General features: G+C 40.0%; 1 protein-coding gene across 1 annotated transcript in view; it reads right to left on the bottom strand.

The window, feature by feature from the left end:
- RSU1 (Ras suppressor protein 1) overlaps nucleotides 1-25962 on the bottom strand; it is a 172934-nt gene that overhangs the window by 97139 nt on the left and 49833 nt on the right. The window lies entirely within an intron of this gene.

The raw sequence follows: 25962 nt of genomic DNA on the forward strand, positions 1-25962 counted from the left end.
GTTTAACAAGAATATCTCAGAAATAAGAGTCAGTAGAAAGAAAAATCACATCTGAAAGTAATTTTTGCCAACCATGCGTATAAACAGAATAAACATATATACCCTACTTCAAGACATGAGAAATATAAGGAAAGCAAAAACTACATACTATGGCAGAAAAAAACATGGAAAATGTATAAATTTCTACTCTTATAGATAATTATATACTTTTTTTGTGTGTGATAAAGGCCAAATGAGTATCCAAAAGCTAATATAAACAAAGGAGGCCTTATCGTCTAGCATTAATTCCAGAGTCAAGCACAAGCCAAAGACATAAATTAGTATGTTTTAAAAATTTAACAGACTTCAGAAAAACGGAAGCAAAATGACTATACAACTCGAGGGAAGAAAAATCTACCCCACCTCGCAAGGATGTACTTAGACAACTTACCAGTCCTAACATGTAAAAACGCGTTCCTATAAATAACAGTGAAAATGGAGATCTACCACAATTTTGGATGTGGGTGAGGATGATTACATCACGAATTTGTTTCCAGTATTTTTGGAAAGCCAACTGTCTTTGGTTAAAAATATGAAAAACTGCCACGATAACAAATAACAAAAAAAGAAAGTACTATGATACTCTACTCGAGAAAGAAAACAATCAACAAACACAAAATCGTTTTCAATGTGCGAAAGTGTTTCCGAAGCTCAATTTATTTGCACGAAAAAATGGAGGTTGAATTAGCTGAGCTCCGACTTGGATCCAACTACTGGCACTTGTATACAACTCTTCCGATTGCTACTGATTTACACAGCACTGTCAGTCCCTAAATTCCAGCTTCCTGTTGTCAATTTCCAAATCCTAGACTATCCTAATGCTTCTCATCACCACCATAAAAACTAACTCAAAAAAAGGGACGTAGAATTAATATATTTTCAACGGCAAGAATTCTTTTAAACACAAAGCAACAACCTTAAGCAGTAAATAAATTTTTTGTATATGTGACATTTTATACATTGTTCACATTTATCATTTTATTTAATTTTCATGATATGGAGACCCAAAGAGATGTTCACAAGGGAACAATTTTTCTTTGGTAGTAATAGTATGTCAACAAACATGAACAAATGGTGCCCTATAATCTAACCAAAGCCAGCTCCCCTAGTCGACGATGCAAATTTAAGATAGTAAATGGTAAATCTTAGGGATAAACAAAACTGGGCTCCTCACAGTGGTTTGACTTGTGGCTCAAAGTTTTAAACAATTTTGTACTTTAAAAAATGTACTTTAAAAAATGACGTTATTCAAGATCATTCGCAGGAAAATCCACTGCCTCCTTCCCAGTCACTCTCCATCAGATGACATGGTCACTCGCATCACCCAAACACACCATGGCCTTCCTCGCTTCTGCACCTACACAAATGCCCTCTTCTCCCCTTTGCCTCCTGACAAAGTGTAACTCAATGTCACCTCTTCAGAGAAGCCCACTTGGACTTCTCCACTCAAAGTTGGTCACCGTTATTTTTGTCTCTCAGGGCATCTATTTGTTTCACAGAACTTATCACATTTTACTATTATTTTGTTGACTTTTATTCCCCTTGGTACGTTTCTCCAACTCCACTGTAAGCTCCACAGGCACAGGGGCCACCATGCTCTTATTTGGTCCCTGGAAATGAAGCCTTTCCCATGCTCCACCTGCAGCAAGGACTGCTATGCCTGTACTCCCATCATGTGACCACACCCAACTGTTTCCTCAGCACCTTCCCTCATTAAGTAGGGAAAACGGAAACAAAAATGGCTGCCTTCAATGAACACGTAATAATTCAAGATCAGGGAAAATGCTTTTTTGCATTTATGCACCGGAGACTAGCCCAGATGCTTTATGTATATGATCTCAGGCCTCAAAGGATCCTGCAAACCGAGGAGGTGCTTCACAGTTCAGGAAAATGAGGTTCAAGGAGGATTACATCGTTTCCCCAAGGCCACAGAGTCAGTCAATGGCAGAGCGAGGTTGGGGAGATGGAGTTAGAACTCAGGAATGAAGAAATCCAAAATTAAAGTTAAGTATCTTCAAGAAATGAGTCTACGTAAGCATTTACAGAAGGGGCAAACAGATAACATTCTGGATGATACAGATTAGAGGAAATCTAGCTATCTGAAGAGCAAGCTACTTTTGTATAACTCAAACTATTAATATATATGTATATATAATATCATACACTTTATATTAATTGGCGTAACTCGAGCTGGGGGAGCAAAGCACATGGCTATGTGGTATCATTATTCTTGCTGGCATTTTCAACTGTGGATACCACTTTGGGAGACTGGGGAGCCCAGGATACAATCAGACATAAACGTTACATTTCTCTTGAATTATATAAGATTCAGTATTTTTTCATCCTTTAGATAAAGTATTTTCCTAAAAATGTTGCTTTCACTTTAAATCTTTAACCCATGCATTTTTTTTTTTTTTTTTAACAGAAATATCGTTCCTTTTGTAAAGTGCCAACTCTGTCTTTAGGGGGCTGCCATGTTGGCACCAAATTACACACAGTAGAACAGAAAGCACCTCACTACAGTTCAGCGAAGCATTTGAGCATGAGCTCGGATGGCAGTTTGCAGATGCTTTCTGATGATGAATGACAATATTAAGCTCATACTCGAAGGCAGCATACAATAATTCTCCATTCTCTGATATTAAAAACCTATAAAGGAACATAAAGCTAGCCTCATGCTATAATTTACCCCCTCTGGTTAAAGCACTCTTCTGAATTAACAGGCCTCAAAGAAGAATGGGAAACTTCAGACAGGTTGGCAAGTGTCAGGGCTAACTCAGGACAGGGGGGAGCTGGGACGGTGGAAAAACGGGCTGGGAGGTTGGCAAGCAGGACGACTGAGTGAGTAATGGGGACGAAGGCCGTCGAGATGGCCCCAAAAGGAAACAGAGTGCAACTGCAATTCTCTCATGTTGGTACAAATCTACATTCATCAGCCTTGGGTTTTTAATGGGTTTTAAATGTCCTTATTCCTAAGGTAATTTATGAGACGTACACTTAAACAGGATGGAATAAGAGCATTTTTCTGCATTCCCTTTTCTTAAAAATCTATTGTGGGAAGGGGAGAGTATGAAATATAATACTAAATTAAATGATTTCTTAAATGAAACAAATAAATAGTCACTATCTCGTTACTGCAAACTACAATGAACATTAACTGAATTCAGGGAAATTCAGACCAAAAACAAGGGAGAGCACTGGCCGTGGACAGTTTCTTGGAATTCAAACGTGATGCAGGTTTTTGTGAGGGTCCCACAAGCCCCATCAAATGAACCGTTGGCTGGAGGGCCAAGATCTAAGGCTGGGAGCTTGCTGGAGGAAAAGGGGGAGCAGCAGGCACCCCCAGAGAACCCCTGTTCCCCAGCACACATCAGAAGAGGAGCTGAAGGGGGAACCACCAACAGTGACCTTGCTGTCGGAGAGGAAGTGACAGGAACAAGGGAGGTGACGCTATGTTCACTCATCAGCACACTGAGAACCTCTAATTTCAAAATGGGGAACGTCTAAAAAGCGACAGGGCTGTTGCTTAAGCTGATGGGCAGCTCCAATGGGAAGGGGAGGTGACGCACAGATAATTCACATTGTCACAGGAGCAATGGAAATGAGTGACATACAACCACGTGCAACCGCAGGGATAAATCTCGTGACATAACGTTGAGTGAAAGAAGCCAGAACACACACTGAATGGTTCCATTTGTGCAAAATTCAGAAACAGTAAAACTAAATAGCATTAGAGTTACAGCACTGGTTACCTCCGGGCAGGAAGGAAAGGGAGGAAGGCCTGCCTAATTACTGGAAGGCTGCCCAGGGGCATGTCTGAGGCTCTGGTGGTATTTTACTTCTTGACCTGTGTAGGTGTCACTTGAGTTGTATGTTGATAACTCATTGAGCTATAAGCCTATATTATATGTGCTTTTCTGTATGCATGTTATGTTTTAATATAGGGTCCCCAACTTTCTTGGCACCAGGGACCAGTTTCACTGAAGACAATTTTTCTACTGGGGGGGGGGGCGGGCAAGGATAGCTCAGGTAGTGATGCCAGTGACGGGGAGCAGCTGTAAATACAGAAGAAGCTTTGCTGGCTCACCTGCTGCTCACCACCTGCTGTGTGCCCCAGCTCCTAAATTTCATGGAAGGCAATGTTTCCATGGACCAGGCTAAGGCGGGACGGACCTCAGGCAGTGATGCATGGGCCATGGCTTTGGGGTTGGAGACTGCAGTTTTAATAAATGTAGTGAGCGGGAGGAAAAAGAGAGAGAGAGAGAGAGAGAGAGAGAGAATGAATGAGAATAAATAATCCTGTGGGCATCCCAATAGAAAAAGCAAGTCACCAGTAAATGGAAAACTCAGGCTGGCCTCTGATGTCACCTTAGCAAAATTCAATGCCAAAAGACAATGCTTATAAAGTTCTAGGAAAAGAAGAGGTGACATGAGATTTTTATACCCAGACAAATTAGCTATCAAATAAGAAAAGAACAGATATTCTCAACTGTTATGGTTTGAACGCATCTGTCCCTTTCAAATTCAGGTTGAAACCTTAATCCTCAATGTAACAGTATTAAGAGGTGGGACCTCCAGGAGGTGACTAAGTCATGATGGTGGAGGCCTAGAGAATGGGCTTAGGTGCCCTTACAAAAGGGCTCAAGGGAAAGAACTCATCTCTCTTGTGTTCTGCCTTCTGCCACATAAGGACACAGCGTTCCTCCCCTCCCTAGGAGGTAGCATCAAGGTGCCACTTTGGAAGCAGAGAGCATCCCTCACCAGACAAGTGAATTTGTTGGCACCTTGACCTTAGGCTTCCCAGCCTCCAGAACAGTGAGAGATAAATTTCTATTCTTTATAAATTACCCGGGTATAAATTATCTCGGGTATTTTGTTACAGCATCACATAATAAACTAAGACATCAAGCATGCATGAACATTGGATGAAGTATAACATGAACCTGTTTGAAAAAAAGTAACCACTTGACAACTAAATCCAGCCGATTATGCAACAAATTAAAAAGTCATCAACCTCTTTTTATAAACAGTTTGAAATATGTAAAGCTTCTCAATATTGGCCATAATTTTCATTTTTACTTTAAAGTAATCTTTACAGAATTAATGTCTTAATACTCTCAGGCTCAAGTAGTCAAATTTCAGTAATTTCTTCATTTGATTTTCCTTTCTCACATTTAAATAATATTATGTTTATTTGCCAACATGTTACCTTTCTACCTCTTCATCCACCTGCCCTCTGTGACAAGGACTTATCTTGGATGATGGTCACCAAAGCATATTAATTGTTATTTCAAGATGATGGGATTTTGGAGGGAATTTTTTTTATCTTTCTGAATGTTTTAGTTGTTTAAAATAATGAATATAAATTATTTTATGATAGCAACACAATCTCTTTTGTTTTCCCCAAATCAAACTAGTTGGTATAAAAAAATGGTCTCGTTTCCTTTTGCCCACCATCCTCCCTATTCCAATTAAAAAAAAAAAAAATCTGCAATATTTAACGCACCTAAAAACAAGACTTCCTTATTTAGTATCTACCGGATGAAGTGAGCCACCAGGTTCAAGGAAGATCAAGTCGCTTAATGACCAAACAGGATCTACCATGCGGGAATTGTATATGATTTGACTGTTTTACAAACAAGATGACATACTCTGATGACTAAACTCGTGTTCCCATTATCAAAACCAACACTCTGAACTCCAGAACATTTTCTCTAACAATGGACCTGGAACTAATGAGGGAAGAGTTGCAAAGAACTAATTAACGTGCATCCCTCACCACACAAGCTGCCACGTTGGTGGTCTTTGCTGAGATGTCCACCATCTAAGGAACAGGATGTCACCTCCCTTCCTACCTGCAGTGACAGCAGTCGTTGACTTTAGAGTCAACTCATCTGGGCAGACAGAGTGATGATGTTCCACTTGGCTGCATCTGCTGTTATAATTGTATGGAGCAGATAACTTGAATAGAAAGAAAACAGATACACAGCCTTCCAAAGTACCCAATGCAACTTTTATGCCAAACTTAAAAACAAAAAGGCCAATTAAAGTTCAAACAGAAGCTGGCAGGAATTTCATTTTCCTTGGACACAGGAGGCTGTCCAGTTGTGGACTATCGCCACACACATGCAGATAGAACCGATCGTGCAAGGTAATCATGGAGCTAGAATTTCAAAGTTTGTGTCTCTAACAATATATAAAATGTCCAACCCGGGCCACTGTTTTTGGTCCAAGTTTCCGGAGCCTCTTAGAAAAAAAAAAACGTTTCCTATTTTTCACTCCGGATCCATACTGTGAACTAGGCCCCGAAATCTCCAGTGGTGCCATGAGTAAACATTAACAGTAAAGTGATAAAATAAGAAAAATGTTAAAACAGTATTCAAGACACCACTAGCCAAGCGGCGTCGTGCTAATGACTTCTACTTTTAGATGACAAGTCGTGCTATTTAGACAACCAAATTTCACTGCAGACATCCTTCAGGAACAGGTACCAAGGCAACCACGCTGCTGCCAGGCTGTGGGTAGCTGTGGGGGACTGGAGGAGGGAGAACACACTGATAAGAATCCAAAACACCACCACACACTTAAAAAATTATCTGCAGAAAAACTCAAAACTGGACTTAATTCAACATCCATCTGGCATCTCCGAGAAAGAAAGAAATAACTCAGGGCTCCCTGTCTTCAACAAATTTTATATTTCAAAACTGCAAGCAAGGAAGATTCCAACCCTCTGAATGAGATTATTTTAAAGAGATTTGGTGGCTGACATTTTAGTGGTATTTCTGGACACATCTCTGGTTGATTACTCGGGTACAGGATAGGGAGCTATTAGTCCCTGTAACCTACTCCTGTTGGAACAGCTAAAAGCAGGGCATGGCTGCTGTCAACATACGTCATAGAAGACTCATATTTCAAAATAGTTTGGTGTCAAAAGCTATTAATCATAATATCAATATATAGAATGAGGGAGGCAAGCAATATAAACCTCATTCCTCCCCAATATGAATAATGAAAATCGGCCATGCAGACACCTACACTCTTCATCAAACCCAGATCCCATCCCGGTGGAATTAGGATGCGGAAGTTACTCAGTCCCCCACAGACCGGACAGCTCATCTGGAGGAGACGGGGACCCGCCGCGAAGTGGGGAAAAGTAATCATTTCCACAAATGCTACTGAATTACGAGGCTTAGACGTGCATTACTATATGTGGCAGGCTGAATAATGGCCCCACCCCCCCAAATGTATTTATGTCTCCATCCCTGGAACCTGTTCATGTCGGCTTATAAGGCAAAAAGGACTTTGCAGATGTGATTAAGCTAAGGCTCTCGTGTCGGGGAGATGATCTGCATGAGCCAGATCTATTAATAATTGCAGTGGTTCTTGTAAAAAGGACGGGAGAGGAAGCAGAGTGAGAAGAGAAGGCAACGTGATGATGGAGCAGAGTGACGTGATGGGTTCTGAGGATGGAGGGAAGGGCCACAAGCGAAGGAACGAAGGCCACCTTTAGAAGCTGAAAAATGCAAGGACGTGAGTTCTCCCCGAGAACCTCCTGAAGGAATCAACTTGATTGACATTTGGACTCTAACTCAGTGAAACTGATCTTGGACTTTTGACCTCTAGAACTGTAAAAGAATAAACTGGTGTTGTTTCAAGCCACTAAGTTTATGGTCACCTGTTACAGCAGCAATAGGAAACTAACACACACCATGCAAAAACATTCTGAGTGCTTGTTTCCATGAGCTCTTTGAGCCATTCACGATGTCACCTCCTTCAGCTTGGTAAACTTTTCAAGGCCTCAAAATATTATACGAGTCATAAACTGTCTATAAAACTTGTTGCCTCTTGTTACATAAAGTGAGGGTAGAATAATACATTTTTATCTTGGCATGGAAAATTTACAATGAAATAAAATACGTTTTGATTCTTACAGAAGGCTTTAAAACATTATTAGTGGTATTATTAAAACAAGAATACACTTCTATGTCAGATCCAAGAAATTGCAGAGGACACAAACAAATGGAAAAACATATCATGCTCATAGATTGGCAGAAGCAACATCGTTAAAATATCCATACTACCCAAAGTGATTTACAGACTCAATGAAATCCCCATCAGAATACCAATGCCATACTTCACAGACCTAGAAAAAATAATTCTACGATCTTTTGGAAACAGAAAAGAGCCCGAGTAGCCAAAGCAATCTTAAGCAAAAAGAACAAACTGGAGGCATCACATGACCAGACTTCAAACTATACTACAAGGCTATAGTAACGAAAACAGCATGGTACTGGTAAAAAAAAAAAAATAGAGACACAGACCAAAGGAACAAAATAGAGAACCCCAATATAAAACCATCTACCTACAGCCAACTGATCTTTGACAAAGTAGATAACAACATACACTGGGGAAAAGAAGCCCTATTCAATAAATGGTGCTGGAAAAGTGGATGGCCACATGCAGAGAATGAAACAGAGCCCCTATCTCTCACCACTCACAAAATTAATTCAAGATGAATAAAAGACTTAAATGTAAGCCATGAAGCCATAAGAATTCTAGAGGAAAATGTAGGAAAAACTCTTCTAGATATTGACCAACGCAAAGAATTTATGAATAAGACTCCAATGGCAATCACAGTAACAACAAAAATAAATAAGTGGGATTTGATTAAACTAAAAAGCTTCTGCACAGCTAAGTAAACAATCAACACTCAACCTACAGAATGGGAGAAAACATTCCCAAGCTACACATGCCATAAAGGGGTAATACCCAGAATCTACAAAGAACTCAAGCAAATCAGCAAGGAAAAAAAAAAAATAATAATAAAAAAACAAACAATCCCATTAAAAATTGGGCAAAAAAACATGAACAGAAGCTTTTCAAAAGAAGAGAGACAAATGCCCAATAAACATATGAAAAAATGCTGAATGTCACTAATCATCAGAGAAATGCAAATTAAAACCACAATGAGATATCACCTTAGCCCTGTCAGAATGGCTTTTATTAAAAAGTCCAAAATGGGCATTCCTCTATTACACCTAACCTGCCTGTGGTGTCCATGCCATAAATATACTATGACTCGCAGAAGACTTCAAGTTAAGATGTAGATGAGTTAGGGGTTTGTTTTTAAATTCTATGGCTTTGATTTCAATGTTTATGTCAAAGACTGTTAGCCAAAATGGCTGCACCATCCCACACCATCTCCTCCGCAGCTCCCACGCCCTTGGGAGTTTCCTTGCACACTGACTCTGGGCTTAGTCATGTGACTTGCTTTGGGCGACGGAATATCGGCAAATGTGAAGGAAGCAGAGACTTGGAAAGTGCTTGTGCACCTGGGCTTGGACCTCATGTGGTCCATCAAGGAGACCACCATGTGAACAAACCCAAGTAGCGTGTCAGATGTGAGAGGCCACGTGGAAGGGAGCCATGGCACCTTGTCCGAGGGCCTGCCAGCCCCCAGACACATGACTGAGACCATCCTAGGTCACCTACTTATCCTCAGTGGCTCAGCTGACCCCAGATTCATGACTGCGCCAAGTAAGTATCAGCTGAGACAGTTGAGACCAACAAAATTGTGAGTAAATAAAACAGTTTTGTTTTAATTCACCAGGTTTGGGGGTATTTTGTCGTGTAGCAAAAGCTACCTTGACATAGTCTATAAAGCTAACACAAACATGATGCAGAGAAAAATTTTTAAAAAGTGGAAAAATAAAAATCACCTAGAATCTCAACATACAGAGATGTTGATCAATAACTTTTTATTTTTGTGTAAATTTGTGAATATTCTCTATAACTGAAATCACACTTGTAATGTGCTATTCTTACATCATTTTACAGTCCGTAACCTACCGCAGTTTATATAAGCATTTTTATATCATTGGACTGCTGTAAGGTGGCTTCAAAATTTTCACTGTTAAAATTACTCCTGCAAAAAAGCGTAACTGTACAAACTTTTTCTGAGTTCTTGATTTTTCCTTGATGGTATTAATAGATTCTCAAGGGAACACACTGCAACAAAAGGTGAGAATCTTTTACAGTGCCTGGGAAATACTGCTAAAACAGTCTACAACAATCACGTTAATTTACAATCCAACAGGAATGTGTGAAAATGTCCATTTCACCAAACTTTTACTGTCACTTTGTATTATTACTTTCTCAAATCTTTGTTCATCGATATACTAAAAAAGATGGTAACTTGTTTTAATCTGCATTTCACTGATTGCTAGGAAGGCTGACCAGTTTTTTTATATGCTTGGTCATCTAGCTTCCCTTGTGAAAATAGCTGTCCTTGCTAATTTTTTCTACTGAGATATAAAAAGTAGCTCTGCCATTTATCTCCAATACTCTCGAGAGTGGTTAAGGTAAGCTGATGTTGTGGGGCCAGGGCAGAGATCTAACCCCAGGTTCAATGGTCAAGTATATACAATAAAGCCATGGCTTTCACTGGCTTCCTAAAGCAGCCCATGACCTCATAAACTCTGAGAACCAGCTGGGCTAAATGAGGAAGGACAGTATTAGCAGGTTCCACCAAGGTGATGCTTCAACATTAATTACCCGACCAGTCACAGAACACCTCACTGAATGAAAGGCGGAAGCTCTGATAAGAGCTCAACAACAGTACAAGGGGACATAGAGACCACAGCCTAATAATAGAGCCAATGTATTTAAGTCATGAAATTTAATATATACCATTGCTTCCTTATTATTTTTCTTTTATTATTATTGCTTCTCGTAAGGGCCAGCTTAAGTCTCATCTTTACTTGCTATGGACTGAATGTTTGTGCCCCCCAACCCCGTGTACCAAAATTCGTATGTGAAGCTCAAACTGCTAACGCGACGGTATGTGGAGGTGGGGCCTCTGGAAGGTAATTAGGTCCTGGGGCAAGAGCCCTCATGAGCGGGATTATTGCTCTTGTAAGAATAGACATGAGAGAGATGATCTCTCTGCCACGTGATGATACAAGTGTCACCTACAAACTAGAAAGACAGCCCTCACCAGAACTGAATTAGCCAGCACCTTCATCTTAGATTTCCCAGCCTCCAGAACAGAGAGACATAAATTTCTGTCATTTAAGTCACTCAGTCCATAGTATTTTTGTTATAGTACCCCAAGCTAACTAAGACACTGCTGAAGCCTTTTCAGACTACCGCAAGCCACGAAGGTCTCCGCCCAGGTTGTGCTCCTATTACAATTCATATACATTGGGTGTCCTAACTTAGCAGTTCCCTAACTGTTCTTCAGGTCTCCCTGGGTTATCAGCTCTGTTGGAAACAGAACTGCATCATACCTTTTGTATCTTTCACAAGGCCTAGAAAGATAGATAAGAATTTAATAAATACTTAATAGGTTCCTAACCACTTCCGCAGAATGCAAGTAACGGTTGAAAGCACGGAGTCTGACAGACACAGAGTCCACCCGTATGACCCTGATGACAGGTTGCCCTCTCTCAACTTCAGTTTCCTCATCTGTAAAATGGGGGGAAAAAGTAACTCCACCTCACAGGAATATCTTAATTAAGATTAGTTATCTTACTTACAGGAGAGAAGCAATCATGGATGGAAGGTACGATTAGTATCATCACCACTGTCATTGTTAGGAACACATTTTGAACTTCATTCATTCATAAAAACTGATCAATTTAAGGAGATGAAATGTCAAGTTATAAAAATCTTATTAAAACAGAAAACCCAATGTTATTCAAAGTGGTGCTTGCTACAGTTCAACGTAGTCTCCGAAGGTTATGATTTAACGGTGAAAAATCTGATAGGCTGAAGAAACAGAAAGTTGTAATAAATTGGGGTTCCCAGAACTGTTAGGAAGGATATAAACACATACCAGAAAATGTCTGTTGAAAAAGTAGGTAAACAGTTAAAATAAACTGGTGAGCAAAAGTTCTGGATTCTCAATTAAAAGCACGCATGAGAAGAACAAGCTTTATCTTTTGGTCAGAACACAGTAAGTTGAGAAATAACATTTTCCAAGATGTTTTAAAGTTGGGCAACTCACTTCCCTGCGTTCTTTTACAGCAAATTAGAGCTCGCGAAGTCTGCTGGATAGCAATCGCTTTTACTTGGGTCAGCCGAAATGACCAAACAATGAACCTTTACCACTAACAATTGATCTTGTTAATTGCATCTGCCACTGTATCCGTTTTTTTTTTTTTAATCCAGTCAGCCCTCTTCCAACGCTATTCCAATTGTTAAATGGTTAGAACACACAAAGTGACAGATTTAGTGTTTCACTGGCAATTTATATAACTGACTGCCACACTGTCGTAGTGAATCATGATTTATCTGTCTCACATTGTAGCACATAACCTTTTAAATGCAAGGGAGAAAAGAAGCCAACATCCCTTTGAAATTTAATGCGTGACCATCTACCACTAGACCCTAGGAACTAGATTTTAAAGAGAACAGATCGAATGAGTGCCGCATCGCTTTTCTCTTTCTGTAGCAGTAACTTCCTGCACAATCTATGCATGTATCCTAGGCTCAGTCCTTGTTCTTTATGTGCATGGGATTCAGAGGAAAATCGGGGAGATATACATAAATGACATCCATACCAGTCACCTACCAGAACCTAGAATAAAGGGTTAAAAGTAGGAATATTTGGGGTGTGAATTCTATACTAAAGGACTCATGGGTGGATTTGAGGGCAACTTAACATTCCCCAAATTACATGTAAAACTTCCTATGTGAAAAATATATATTTTGGGGGGACTAGCTCTATAGGTTTCACTGGTCAAGGGGTCAATGATTCTTGAAAAGATTAAAAGGAATTTGACCAGTTGTTGCAATAATGAAAAGGAATGATGACATCAATATGCACATGAACAAGGAAACAATACGAAGGGACATCAAGTTTTACACCAAAGTTTATAAATAAAAAGGAAGAAATGTAAGAAATGATTGTGTGATGAACTGTGTACCAATCCCCAATATCTCAGAATGTGACTATATTTAGAGACAGGACATTACAGAAGCGATTCAAGGAGCCCAGGAGACAGGTCTGGAAAAGATCCTTCCCTCGAGCCCCCAGAAGAAACCAATCCTGCAGATAATCTTGATACTGGACTTCTAACCTCCACAACTGTGAAAAAAGAAACTTCTGCTGTGTAAGCCAATGCATCTGCAGTATTTTTCCATGGCAGCCCTAGCAAACTAATGCGGTTGGTCTCAGCTATAACGTGGATTAACAGATACTGAAAAAGCAATAAAGACCAAGAGATTCTTCCCAGGGCTAAAAACTTGGTAATACCAAGAATAAAAGTGAAAATTGTCTTAAAGTATATGAGTAATATGGAAAATGATATCAACTGTAATACTTCTATGCCTGCTACGGAACCCAGCCAGTGAGTGGAAGGTTCAGAGGATAAAATGAGTGATAACAACCTCTTGAAGATATGTAAATGGGTAAGAAAGAGGCAGAAAAATAACTGTATTACAGCTGCCTACAGTGGTAGTTATTAAAAATTAATCCAGACTTCTGCTTCCAGGCATGAGGAGGTAACTAGACAAAACATATAATTGCTTCTAGATACTGGGCAAGAGGTAGCACAGGACTGTGACCCTTAAGGGAAGGGAAATAAAAGTGGGGAATCCCACATTCACCCTGATTTTGTCTCAGAAGCACTTCCAGGCAGCTGTGCAGGAAGTGAGAGGTCAAACAATACGGTGCTGCTGCTGAGCTGACAGAAATCAGGGTTCGAAGTTACGGAGAAAGATGGAATTTGTGAGGCAAGGTAGCACGAAAAAAGGAGCTATGGAGAAAACCCCAAAAACCTGCACAGGGGTTCCCAGGAGTCTTTGCCCGAACAATACCTAACGCCCACAGCAAGACTCCTCAAGGAGGGGAAAGAAAAGAAAAACAAAATGAAACAAAACAAAACCTACCAGGGAAAGACCATCTACATGGGAGATGTAAGATAAACAATTACTGGAGTGTGCCCAGGACTAGAAAACATTCACATTCTGATCTACCAGAAAGGTGAGATATTATGGGACAGCCTGGTCCTTACGCAGAGATCCCAGAAGTCTCAGGAATAGGGTTAGTCTAGGCCAGGAATAAAGACAAGTGTGGATTAACACTAACAAGCATTAAAAACAATCCCTGAAGGAATCCAGCTGATCACAAATAAATTACCTACTTGCTAAAATGAAACTCAACAGCCTACAAAAGGAAGACAACAATATTCATATACTCAAAAATAATGTCCACGAAGTAGTAAAAAAATTCTAGACAGGCAGAGAAATCAGTCAATGAAAACAGAATCAGAAATTGCATTAGCAGATCAAAAAAAGTGATGTATAAGGATTTAAAGGAAAATATGAACATAATAAAGAATAGGAATTTAGAGAAATGAAATTAAAAAAGAGCTACATGGAATATACCTGAATTGAAAAATGCAAGGTCTGAAATAAAAATTTCACTAAATAGGCTTATTAGATATCACAGAACAAGAAATCAGCAAACAGAAGGACAGGGTGAAAGAAACTATCTGAAATGAAGCAAAAAGGGGGTAGAGAGAGATGCTGGAAAGAAACGAAACAGGTAAAACCGAAGGTTTTCTACAAGTGACCTGTGGAAGATATCAAGAAATCATAGGTGTCATCTGAGTTCATAGGAGAGGAGAGAGAGATAGGAAATCAGTCCATCAATCAAACAATTGAAAAAATGGCTGAAAATTATCAACCAATCAATCAAGAAATTATGGCTATAAATTTATCAAATTTGATGAATACTTTAACAAATAAACTCCCTAAAACTCTCAAGGAGAAAGAAAGGACATTTCACTGAGGAAATTGCTGAAACCTAGTAACAGAGAAAAATTTTAAAGCAGTCATAGAAAAATAGACACAGTACATACAGGGAACAATGATAAGAATGACACCAAAATAACACAAACCAGAGACAACAGAACACCTCTGAAGGAAGGTGGAAGGAAAAAAAAAAAAGGAACTACCAAGATTGTCAATCTAAGGTTTTATATCCTGGGGGGAAAAAAATCCTTCGAAAAATGAAAACAAAATAAAAATACTTCAGATGAAGAAAAGATGAATTTGTGGCAAAAAAAAAAAAAAAAAACAACCAAAAAACCAACAACAAAAAACCCACCCACTATACTACAAGAGATATTAAAAAAAATTCAGTAAGATAAAAAAAAAATTATTCAGGATGAAGATAAATGATACCAGATGGAAGCTCATATCTACATCAAGAAACAAAAGAGTATCAGAGAAGGTAAATATTTTAGCAAGTATAAAAGATTTTTCTCCCTTAAGTTATTTAAGATAACTGACCTACAAAAAAGATTATAATGATTATTAGTGGAGGTTATAACATATTAACCAATTTGACCTGAAATTTACAGAACACTGGTAGGGCTCATAATATTTTCAAGCACACATGTGAAAACACAGACAATATATGCTGAGCTATAAAACAGGTCAATACATTTTGAAGGATAAGAACTATATAGATTATGAATTTTAATCACAATGTAATTTAAATCAGAATTCAGTAACAAAAAGATTTGGAAATCCCCAGAATACTTGAAAACAAAAAATGTCTCAATTCCTAAATAAACAGGCCAAAGAAGAAATTTCAAGAGAAGCTGGAAAATATTTTAAACTGAATGATAATGAAAACACAGAATGTGTGGGATGCTGCTAAAACAATGCTTAGAGAAAATTTATATTTCCAAATGCTCATACTAGAAAAGAAAAAAGATTAAAAATCAACAATGTAAGCTTTCACCTAAAGCAGCTAAAAAAAAAAAAAATAGAGCTAATTGCACTCAAAGTGAGCAGAGTAAAGGAAATCAATGAAATACAAAACAAAGAATGAAGGAACTCACTGAAATCACAATGCCGGTTCTTTGGAGAATAGTAAGACAATTGATAACGTCCTTGCTAGACCAATCAAAGGGGGAAAAAACTGGGGAAACACAAATTACCATTATCACAAATAAGAATGGAGACATCATTATAGATGCTACAAACCAACGTAGAAGAAATACACAGAATTTCCAAGATATGTGAATTACCAACTGACACTAGAAGAAACTGAAAATCTGAAGAGCCTTGTATCTATTAGAAAAAAATGAATCCATAATTCAGAACTTTCCCACAAAGAAAACTCAAGACCCAGATGACTTCACTAATGAATTCTTCCAAACATTCAAGGAAGAAAAAGTATCAAATGTTACTCATTTTATGAAACCGGGATGTTTCTGATACAAAAACCATATAAGGATACCGTTAGACAAGAAGAAAACTACAGACTAATACCCTTCAGGAACAAAGTGGAAAAAATTTAAGTATTAGCAAATCAAAATCAGAAATATATTAAAAAAAGAAAACACAAAAACTAAAAGCCACATGATCATCTCAATAGATGCAGAAAAGGCATTTGACAAAATTCAACACTCTTCCATAATCAAACACTACAAACAAGACCACTTCCTAAGCCTACAAATCCTTAAAGGATTTGTTCTGTAAAATTTGGATTCCATCAAAAAGCCACACTCAAGGATCCAGAAGGCCATATGTGGCCCGAAGGCCACAGGTTCCCCACCCCACTGGACCTGTTAAGTGAATTAAAGCAAGCCATAGGAATCAAGTCAATTTATCAAAAAACTCTTATAATTTCTAATAAATGGAGATGTATATCATGCTACAGATTGGAAGATTCAATATTGTTAACATAGATGCCATTCTCTAATTGATCTGTCAATTCAGTCAACTCCCAAACAAAATCCCAGCAGGCTGATTTTACAATTTATGTGTACGTTCCAAGGATATAGAATAGCCAAAACAATCTTGAAAAAGTTGGAGGACTTACACTATGTGATTTCAAGACTTTCTTTGAAGATACAGTAATCAAAACAGTGCGGTACTGTTATAAAGGCAGAACAATGAAACATATTAACATATACTCCAGAAATATATAATAAATTGGTTTTTGACTAAGGCACCAAAGCAATTCAATAGGAGAAGAAAATTCTTGTCTAGAAATGGTGCTGAAGCAATTACTTACATAGAAGAAAATTTATTTCATAGCATACATAAAGATTAATTTGAGTTGATCACAGATCTAAATCTTCATAAAGGCAGAGATGTTTTTTTTTTTCCTACTAATTTCTGCTAAGGGACTTAGAATGGTGCATGACACGTAGTTTGTGCTAAATAAATATTCTGTTGAATAAAAGTGCTATGCATGAAAAAAACAAAAACATGCCATGGTAAAACAAAACAAAACAAAACAAAAACAAACAAACAAAAAAACCAACAAAACCGGAAAGGAAAAAAAGAGCTCATTTGAGGAAAAAACATGTAAGTGGGTGCCTAAAGGCACGATGCAGATATTCAGGGGGTGAAAATTTCAAGGAGAGAGCAAAGATCATAAAACAGTCGAGAGCAGGCCTTAGTGGGGGCGGGGAGGGGGGAAGTAGTGTGAAAAACATGGCGGCCAGACCATTCCAAGTCTTAAAGCTTCATGGGGCACATTAAAGAACTCTAATCAGCAAAGGGATAAAACCCAGTTTGTGATTTTTATAAGATCGCCTTGACCACTGTGTGAAGAACGGATTGGACAGAACCAGGCAGGAAACAGGCAACCAGTAGGGAGGCTCTTGTTGCCAGCCACATGAGAGACTGAGAGACGAGGGTGGCTTAGACCAATGTCTCCAGGGAGCTTACATCCTAGCAGCTTTGGGTATTATAGCTATGATTTCCAGTTTGTAACGTTTAACTATTTAACTGTTTCTTTCTTTCAAAGATTTCTTTCATCAGGGCAGGGATTATGTATGTTTCACCTACCACTGGTCTCCAACCAGTTACAAGAATATACTGTATAAGGGGCCAGGTGTCAGAATCTGATATGGTAGATTAGACACAAGCTATCTAAGGAGAAGAGCCATTCTTTTAAAAACAGCAAATAGAAAAGGCAACAGTGATAGTACTAAGGCATATTAAAATCACTAAACATATGCTAAGAATGAGCATGGCCTTATTTACTAATATTTACTAATATTGCAGGCTACTGCCTAAAACTTAACAGAATTACGAAAGGCACAATTAGATGCTTCATGCAATAGGTAGTCAACTTATGAAATTAATACTCACAATTCTGGAAAGGCCTAAATAAACGCAAATAAGAAAGGCTGACCCACGATCTTATGATAAGGCCTGGATTTCTGCTGCAGACAACATGAGGGATAATCACCCCCCACTTCCCCCCTTCTTCTACTGCACCCCAAAAGAAACTCACATTCACATGTGCAATACCATTTAGGTCTGACTCAAAATAACATTGCCTTTTTAAAAAAAAAAAAAAAAAAATAGGAGTACTATAATATATAGGAGATGCTTTGAAGGGAGATGCTACATAAATGTAAGATATTATATATGTATTCGGGTGATAACAACTGTATTTACAGATATGCCTCCGGAATAAAAAAAAAAAAATTAAATCTGGAATCTTAGTACCGCCGGCATTTCTCCCAGGGCAAAAATACATTTAGTGTCCTATTAAATCACAGGCAGGCCACTGCAAACAGTGGCATGCTTTACCAGCTGGCGTTAACACAGATTGATGCACATGCTCAATCACACTGAACCTGACATTAGGCTTCCTGAAATTTACACTACGGAATGGAAACATTTGATGTGTTGCAACTTCCCACTCCCTTTAAAGCAATAACTTAACCAGGTAGAAATATAATTCACTTAGCATTTTAAAAATCCATGCTTAAAGCATTTTCTGGGGCAAGAGACTCACTGAAATAGAATATATAAAATGGAACTTGTTAAAAAATATCACGTAGGAGAACTTGACGGGAGTCATTTTTGATTATCAACTAAGACCACAGGAATCAAAGGATATGATATATGATTTTTTGTGTGTGAAGTGTGGCAAAAGAAATATTAACACAGACATAAAATGTAAGAACAGGCAATAAAAGCCAAGTGAAAATTCAAAGTTGGGTACAAATATTCTGTTCCCTACATTTTATTTTTTAAATAAAATTAAGGCATATATTTGGAATCACTGCAATCTGTCATCTAATGATAACTTATATGCCTTTTATTGGCTCAGTATTGACACACTGATAGGTATACTACTGGGAGGAATACTTATTGTTGAAGTCAAAAGATCTGAACTTTGGACTCTTTCAATAATAAGTCATGACAATAACGTAGATTTAGGAAAGTCACAGTCTCCCTTGGTTCCATCAGCTTTAAAAAGAGGCCAGACAATTCTCCTTGGCTACATTCCAGAACTGACATTAAATGCATGAAACTATTCTGTCAATTATGATATTCTGCATAAACACTTAAGGTATTTACGTAATTCTATCAAGCTCAAAATTAATCTCAAAACTGTTAGTGATCAACTGACAAATTCAATTTTGTACATGTACAAGTGGCACAGTTTACAATTCCACAAAGTCCTTGTCACTTACTGCTCTATCTATTAAGCTGGCTCTACTTTTCATAGTAACAGGATTTAGGCAGAGAAAACCAATTCTGATAACAATATAAAGCTGTCCTGGGTTAGGGCAGGTAATTACCCAGGATGGAGATCCTAGACTGAGGAAAAAGAAAGAAAAGAAACTTGCTTATTATATCTTTGGAATCTGACTATTCTACATATGGTTAATAACTGCATTACATCCTTTCTCAAGGAAAGAATTAAAAGATTTCTTGTGATAGCTAAACTAGCTTGCCCAACTCCAGAACAGACTTTACACTCTGGAAAAAAATCATCAGAATGAAATGAGCACTGTCACAGAAGGTAACATAAGACAGTGAGAAATGAAACAATTGGAAAACAGTGTTGCCACTTGCAGAGTGGTAGATGCTAACATGGGAAGAAGTAGTGAGTCCAATCGGTTCATGCAAGTACTACAAAGTATTCAACACTTACTGAGGACAAGTTAGTGCTCACAAAGGATGTCAAAAAGAAAGAAGTGAATGAATGGATGAATGGAGGAACCAAGCACGCAATGGCCCAACCAAAGAGCCAGCCACGGAGCTTTCTAAGTAGAAGAACCAGGTGATCTGCTCTCAGCCTCCACATAAAACTCACAAAAAGGGCAGAAACGTGGAAAATCACTTGACTTTCATTATGAAACTAGTAGGAGGGGTTGACTCCCACGACACCCTCCTGCTGCATCTGTTGCCCACCCCGAGTACCAGCCACAGACAGACCCTCTCATCTGAGCTTCAGTCTCTTCTCCCCGCTTCTTTCATCCTTGCTTTTCTCTTCTGACACTTCCTATGCGCCACAGTTTTCACATGAGGATGATGCAAAGCTCTTCTTTTATCCACAGGATACACTGACCCATCACACTGTGCGAGGTGAGACTTTGGCGTCTAGATCTACCCTGTTATTCTTTCTCTCTAGGTTCTCAGCAACTCACTGCCTCTTCCCTGTCAAAAGGGTGGGGGTGGAGGTGACCTCTATGCTCAGACTGTTTCAGAAGAGCTCAGGTTTCAGAAAAACTGGCCGTTAATAGCCAAGGTTGAATAGTATAAAAATCCTCTCCACCCCCATGCATGCATACGTGTGTGTGTGTGTGTGTGTGTGTGTGTGTGTCGACCTAACATTTACTGAGCAGCTGTGCTCATTCCTGACACAAGGCTAAATTCCTTACGTGGATTATCCTTTTAATCCTCACGGTGACAGGACGAGGTGGAGGCTGTTTTCACCCTCATTTGACACGAGGCACAGAAGGTAAAATAACTTGTCCAAAGTCACAGAACAAGGAACTGAAACAGTGAGATTTGCACTCAAGCCGAGTTATGAAGAGACAAACAATTAACCTCTACACTCCACGGTTCGCATTAAAAACATGTTTTAAACCTCTGGATAAAATAATTGGGAACCAATTGACAGAGTGACGTTAACACGAGCCGAGAGAAGATAAACAAGACACTTATAACCAGTGACTTAATTGGCCAGAGAACATTGGATTTCCTTCCTGCCCGCCTCAGTAAGGAAGGATTTTTCTTTAGTTACTCACTGTCCACAGGAAAAGGATTAAGAGATACACAAGAAAAGATCCTAGATTGGTCTAGCTACTCTTTCTTAATTCTGTTCATCCTGGAGAACACAATTGGGAGGAAATTCTCAATTCATGACATCACTTACTCTGAATGGGACTGACATTGGTTCCCACCCTTCACAAGTGTGCTAGAAAGAATACATATGCCTCTCATAGTTCCTGTAGTTAAAAACAGTAACAGTTACCAGCAGATGAAGTAGGACACTGAGCCAGGCAGCCCCAGGTGTGTGTGGCACTGTGGACATATCTCCCACGGGCTGCTTAGATTGGTACAGATAAGGTCCTGACATCCAAAACACTCAGCTTTGCTGCATACCTTGAATGACCAATGAGATTGTCATCTCTTCTCCAAAGGCAATTATTTGGGTGACACATACTGAAGGGGGTCCCCTCAATGTCTAGAAGCCAAGAAACCAGATTGGATTCCATTAAGAACAAGTAAGGGGAACCATGGAACCCTTAGGAAAGAGAACCATGCAAAGCATATAACTTGAGTCTTCAGCTCACAAGACACTATCTCATCTAGGAGTAAGAAAATGCCAAAGTGGAACTTAATACTGCTGGTAGCCACCTGGTGTAGCCGCCAGCTCCGAAATCACCTTTGTGTTGTTTTTCCTGCAGCTGTTTACCTAGTCTAAGGATCAGTCAAGAAATCTGCCTGTATTTCCTCTTCTACCAATGCAGGTCTTTTATCTTCCCTACTGATTGTTATTATTATTAACAGTTCTTCCAGGAAATAATATGTAAAGGAAAGGTAAGGAGGGGACTGAAACTACTGTAAGCTTTTCAGGAGGGATTAGATGCTGCCTGAAAATGCTGGCCAAAAACAGACTTTTGAATTCAGGCAGGCTTGGGAGGAGATTTCAGTTCTGTGTATCACACTGTCATTCGCCAGCAGAATTAACTGCAGAGGTTAGGAAAAAAGAGGGTGGCCTCAACCCGCCTCACAGAGAAGCATTTTTCCTATGAAGCAAAGCATCCCACACCGCTCTAGCAATGCTGAGCCACTGTGGTCCCAACCAGGGGGACACTGATGCAGCCCGTGACGTGGCCACAGATGCTGGCCTGGAAGCCAGCCCGACCCACACACATTCTCCATCCTCTGGCTTCAGCGTTTAGCAGCCAAAGTGCTTCATGGCTCAATCTTTCACCCCCTGCAGTCACATCCAAGGGGTCTCATCCAACGTGTGGCATTGAACTTATGCTGATAGTGCCCACAATTATCTACACAGCCCAGACCTCTCTTTTGAACTCCAGGTTCCAATACCCCATTGCCTTCTCAATTAGATAACCAGAAGGCACCTCAAACTTAAGATGTTCAAAACTCAGCTCACGACTACCTCCCTCTCCTCCCCCATCTTCCCAATCTACTCTGTGTGTAATCGTCTCGAGCCTTTTAGCCACTCAGGACCAAAATCTCAGCATCAACCTCTTTCAGCCCCTCATTTAAACCATCACCAGCTCCTGACAGCCCCGCCCTCGGAACAGGTCCGGCACCTGCCCGCCACTCCCCTTGAGAGGAAGCCACCACTTACTCCCCCACCTGGATGGGATAAACGTCTCCCATCTCGACTCTCTGCTTCCACCCACCCCCTACCTGTCAGCCTATTCTCAACACAGAAGCCAAAGCGTGCCTTTGAAAAATAGGTCAGGTCACGCCATGCCTTTGCTCAAACCCTTCAAAGTCTTCCCCATGTGTATCAGTGTCCTGTTGCTGCCGTGACCAATGAGTATAAGCAGTGGCTTAAAACCACAGAAATCTATGCGCTTACAGTTCTGGATTTCCCAAGTCTGAAACTGGATCTCATGGAGCTAAAATCAAGGTGCTAGCTGGGCTACGCTCCTTCTGGAGACTTGAGGGGAGCACCCCATTTCCTTGCTTGTAGCAGTTTCTGGAGGCCGCCTGCACTCCTTGGATCCTGGCCCCTTCCCCGGTGACTCCAGCTTCCTGTTTCTGTCAGCGTGTCTTCACCTACTACCTCCGACCCTCCTGCCTCCCTCCTGTAAGGACTCCTGTGATTACACCAGGCTCTCCCGGGGAGAATCTCCCCCTCTCAAGGCTCTAAATCATGGGAGCAAAGCCCCTTTTCCCATGTAAGGTAACAAATACACACGCTGTGGTGATTGGGACGGGAGCAGCCATGGGGAGTCCGTCTCACTCACAGTAAAACCCGAAGTTCAGACAACGACCCACAAGTTCCCATGTGAACCACTCCCCACTTCCTACCTAAGCTCAGCTCTTAGGACTCTCCCCCTCGCTCACCCTTCCAGCTCCACGAGCCTTCTTGCTGCTCCTCAACACACAAGCCAGCCCCAGGACCTTTGCACTTGCTGTCTCCTCTGCAAGAAGAGCTCCCTCCCCTCCTTGAGGTGACGGAAAGGCATCATCTTACCAGCAAGGCGTGTCCTGTGATCACCCCTCCCCCAGCCTGGCACTGCCTTCCAGGCTTAAGTTTTTCCCAGACCTCTAAACACCCCGTTGTCACTCATTCTCAGTTATTCGTTTTCCTCATCCCAAGATGTCAGCTCCACAAAGGGTGTCTCTTGTCATAATCCCTAGCAAATACATGACTCGGGGACTGAATAAACAGTTGCTGAAGAAGTAAATTCTACTTTATTGGAAAAGTAAGTTCCTTGGACTTCAGACCTGGCTTAAAGTAGGAACTTAATAAATATCTGAATGAATAAAGGAATGGGTGAGTGATAGACCCAAATTACATCTCATTTTCTATGAGTACAGGGACTACTATGAAAGCAAGTGCTGTTTAAGAACCAGACGTAACAGTTTAAGTAATTTATTCAAGAACGTAAAACAAGAGGAAAGTACTACAATCGCGTATTAAAACTCCTGACTGTGTTCCACCGTGTTCTTAGATCTGACAAGCCAGACCTCATCCGGAGTCTTGTACCAACAAGGTTTCAAGTTAATAAATTCTGGATTTATTTGGAAAGGAAATTTCACAGAAATCTCAAAAGCATGTATCTCGTCCATTCGTATATGCAAAAAATAAATATACAGGGGAGAGATCGACACCCACACTTCAAAACCTGCGGCCAGTGGGTGCTGCGGGGACAGTTATAATAAGCTTCGAGAACATCAGGCCCTGGCACTGCTCAGCAGCCAGCCAGAAGCGGCCTCCAGATGGTGGCCTTCGGAATCGGGTACACAGATGCACAGGAGCCATTCCTATTATTGTGGCGCATGTTTACTGGCGGGAAAGAACCACAGGGACATTGCACCTGGCTTGGAACGGAACAGCGGAACGGCAATTCCGTTTCGCAGAGGCCATCTCAGCTGCAAGCTGCAAAGTGCTATTTTAGCCTTGCTCGTGCACCGGGAAAGCCCGCCATGCAACTGGCCATCTAGCGTCACCTCTCCCCCTGCCATTCTGGGAGGGTGGGCGGTGTCGTGTTAAGTCTTGAAAACCGCATTTTTAGGGTTCCTCTTACTCGTGTACAGGTGGGAGGAGCACACCAGAGTGACCAGGAGTGGTCACTGGAGGAGTGACCTGGAGGAGAGACTGTCAGGTTCAAATCTCACCTCTGTGACTCACTAGCTGTGTCCCTGCACACATGTCACCAACCCTCTGCGAGCCTCAGTATCCTCATCTCTAAAAAGTCTGCTTATAAGTCTTATGACAATTACAAGTGATATTACAGGAAAAGCACTCATCAAAGTACCTTGCACACAAGGCTTTAATATGTACTATACTATAATAGCTATTACTGTATTATTATAATAGCTATGACTATATTATATTATTCTTAAAAAAAATCACTGCTCAAAGATAAATAATACATTTCTCTTCATCCTGAATTTAGATTTGTAACAGAGACTCTCAAAGGTTTATCATTTACTTCCAACTAAGTGTCTGCCTGCAATCAGGAAAAACTGCCACCAGGTAGAGATTAAGACTAAGCTTTTCTAGGTACGGCCAGCAAAAGTCAAGCCATTTAAAGCCTTTCCCCGCAATCCTACTCCTGAATAAAATATATATACACACACATGCACACATATATATATAACTTGTTATGGGAGAGTTAAGAGAAATATCAGACAAATATAACTATATGCAGTATGCAAACGGGACGGTGAAATGAGTAAGATTTTAAAATATATGCATAGGCATGCCTAGGTTCACTAGGTATTTTTGTAACACATTACTATGTGTTAAAATAATTGTTTAATATAATATCCTACATTGCCTCATTACTTAAAAATGACATAAAATAAAACAACAACAAAATATACCTTCATTTTCCCATTTCTACTAATCACACTAACCAAGGATGCACGTCACAAGTATTAAGAGGGTTTTATCAAATTATACAAGAACTCATCTCACCCATGGAGATCTTGACTCAGTAGGTTGGGGAGGGCGTGGGGTGTTTACATTCTGCAAAAGCTCCCCCAAAATTACTAATGCTAACACTTATGGTCAACAACCACCATACAAATCTTTGTTCCAACAAAAATTTTTTTGCCTTAATTTTTGCAAAAAGCTTTTCCTGATCCTGTACCCTGCTCCCAAAGCAAAAGCAAAACTTAAGTATCTGTGGCTCAATGAACAGAAGGTGCTGAGTTACTCCTCAGTCCTTAAAAATCATCAAATAACCCCTGCCTCCCAAGCCCCAGGGCCTTTTAACACCAACAAAAGACCTAAAGGAAATGGGAAAAGCAGAGGCGCCACTTTACATTGGCTCCATGAAATCAAGCCAGTGCTTCTCCTTCACATTAGTGCTGCCTGACAGATTCTCTGTGCTGATAGGATTAGTTCCACATCCGTGTTTTCCTACAGGGTAACACGGGCCACCAGTCACACTCTGCCTAACATCTCACTATCCAAGAACT

Source organism: Eulemur rufifrons, chromosome 25 (assembly GCF_041146395.1).
Source record: "Eulemur rufifrons isolate Redbay chromosome 25, OSU_ERuf_1, whole genome shotgun sequence".
Taxonomy (NCBI): Eukaryota; Metazoa; Chordata; class Mammalia; order Primates; family Lemuridae; genus Eulemur; species Eulemur rufifrons.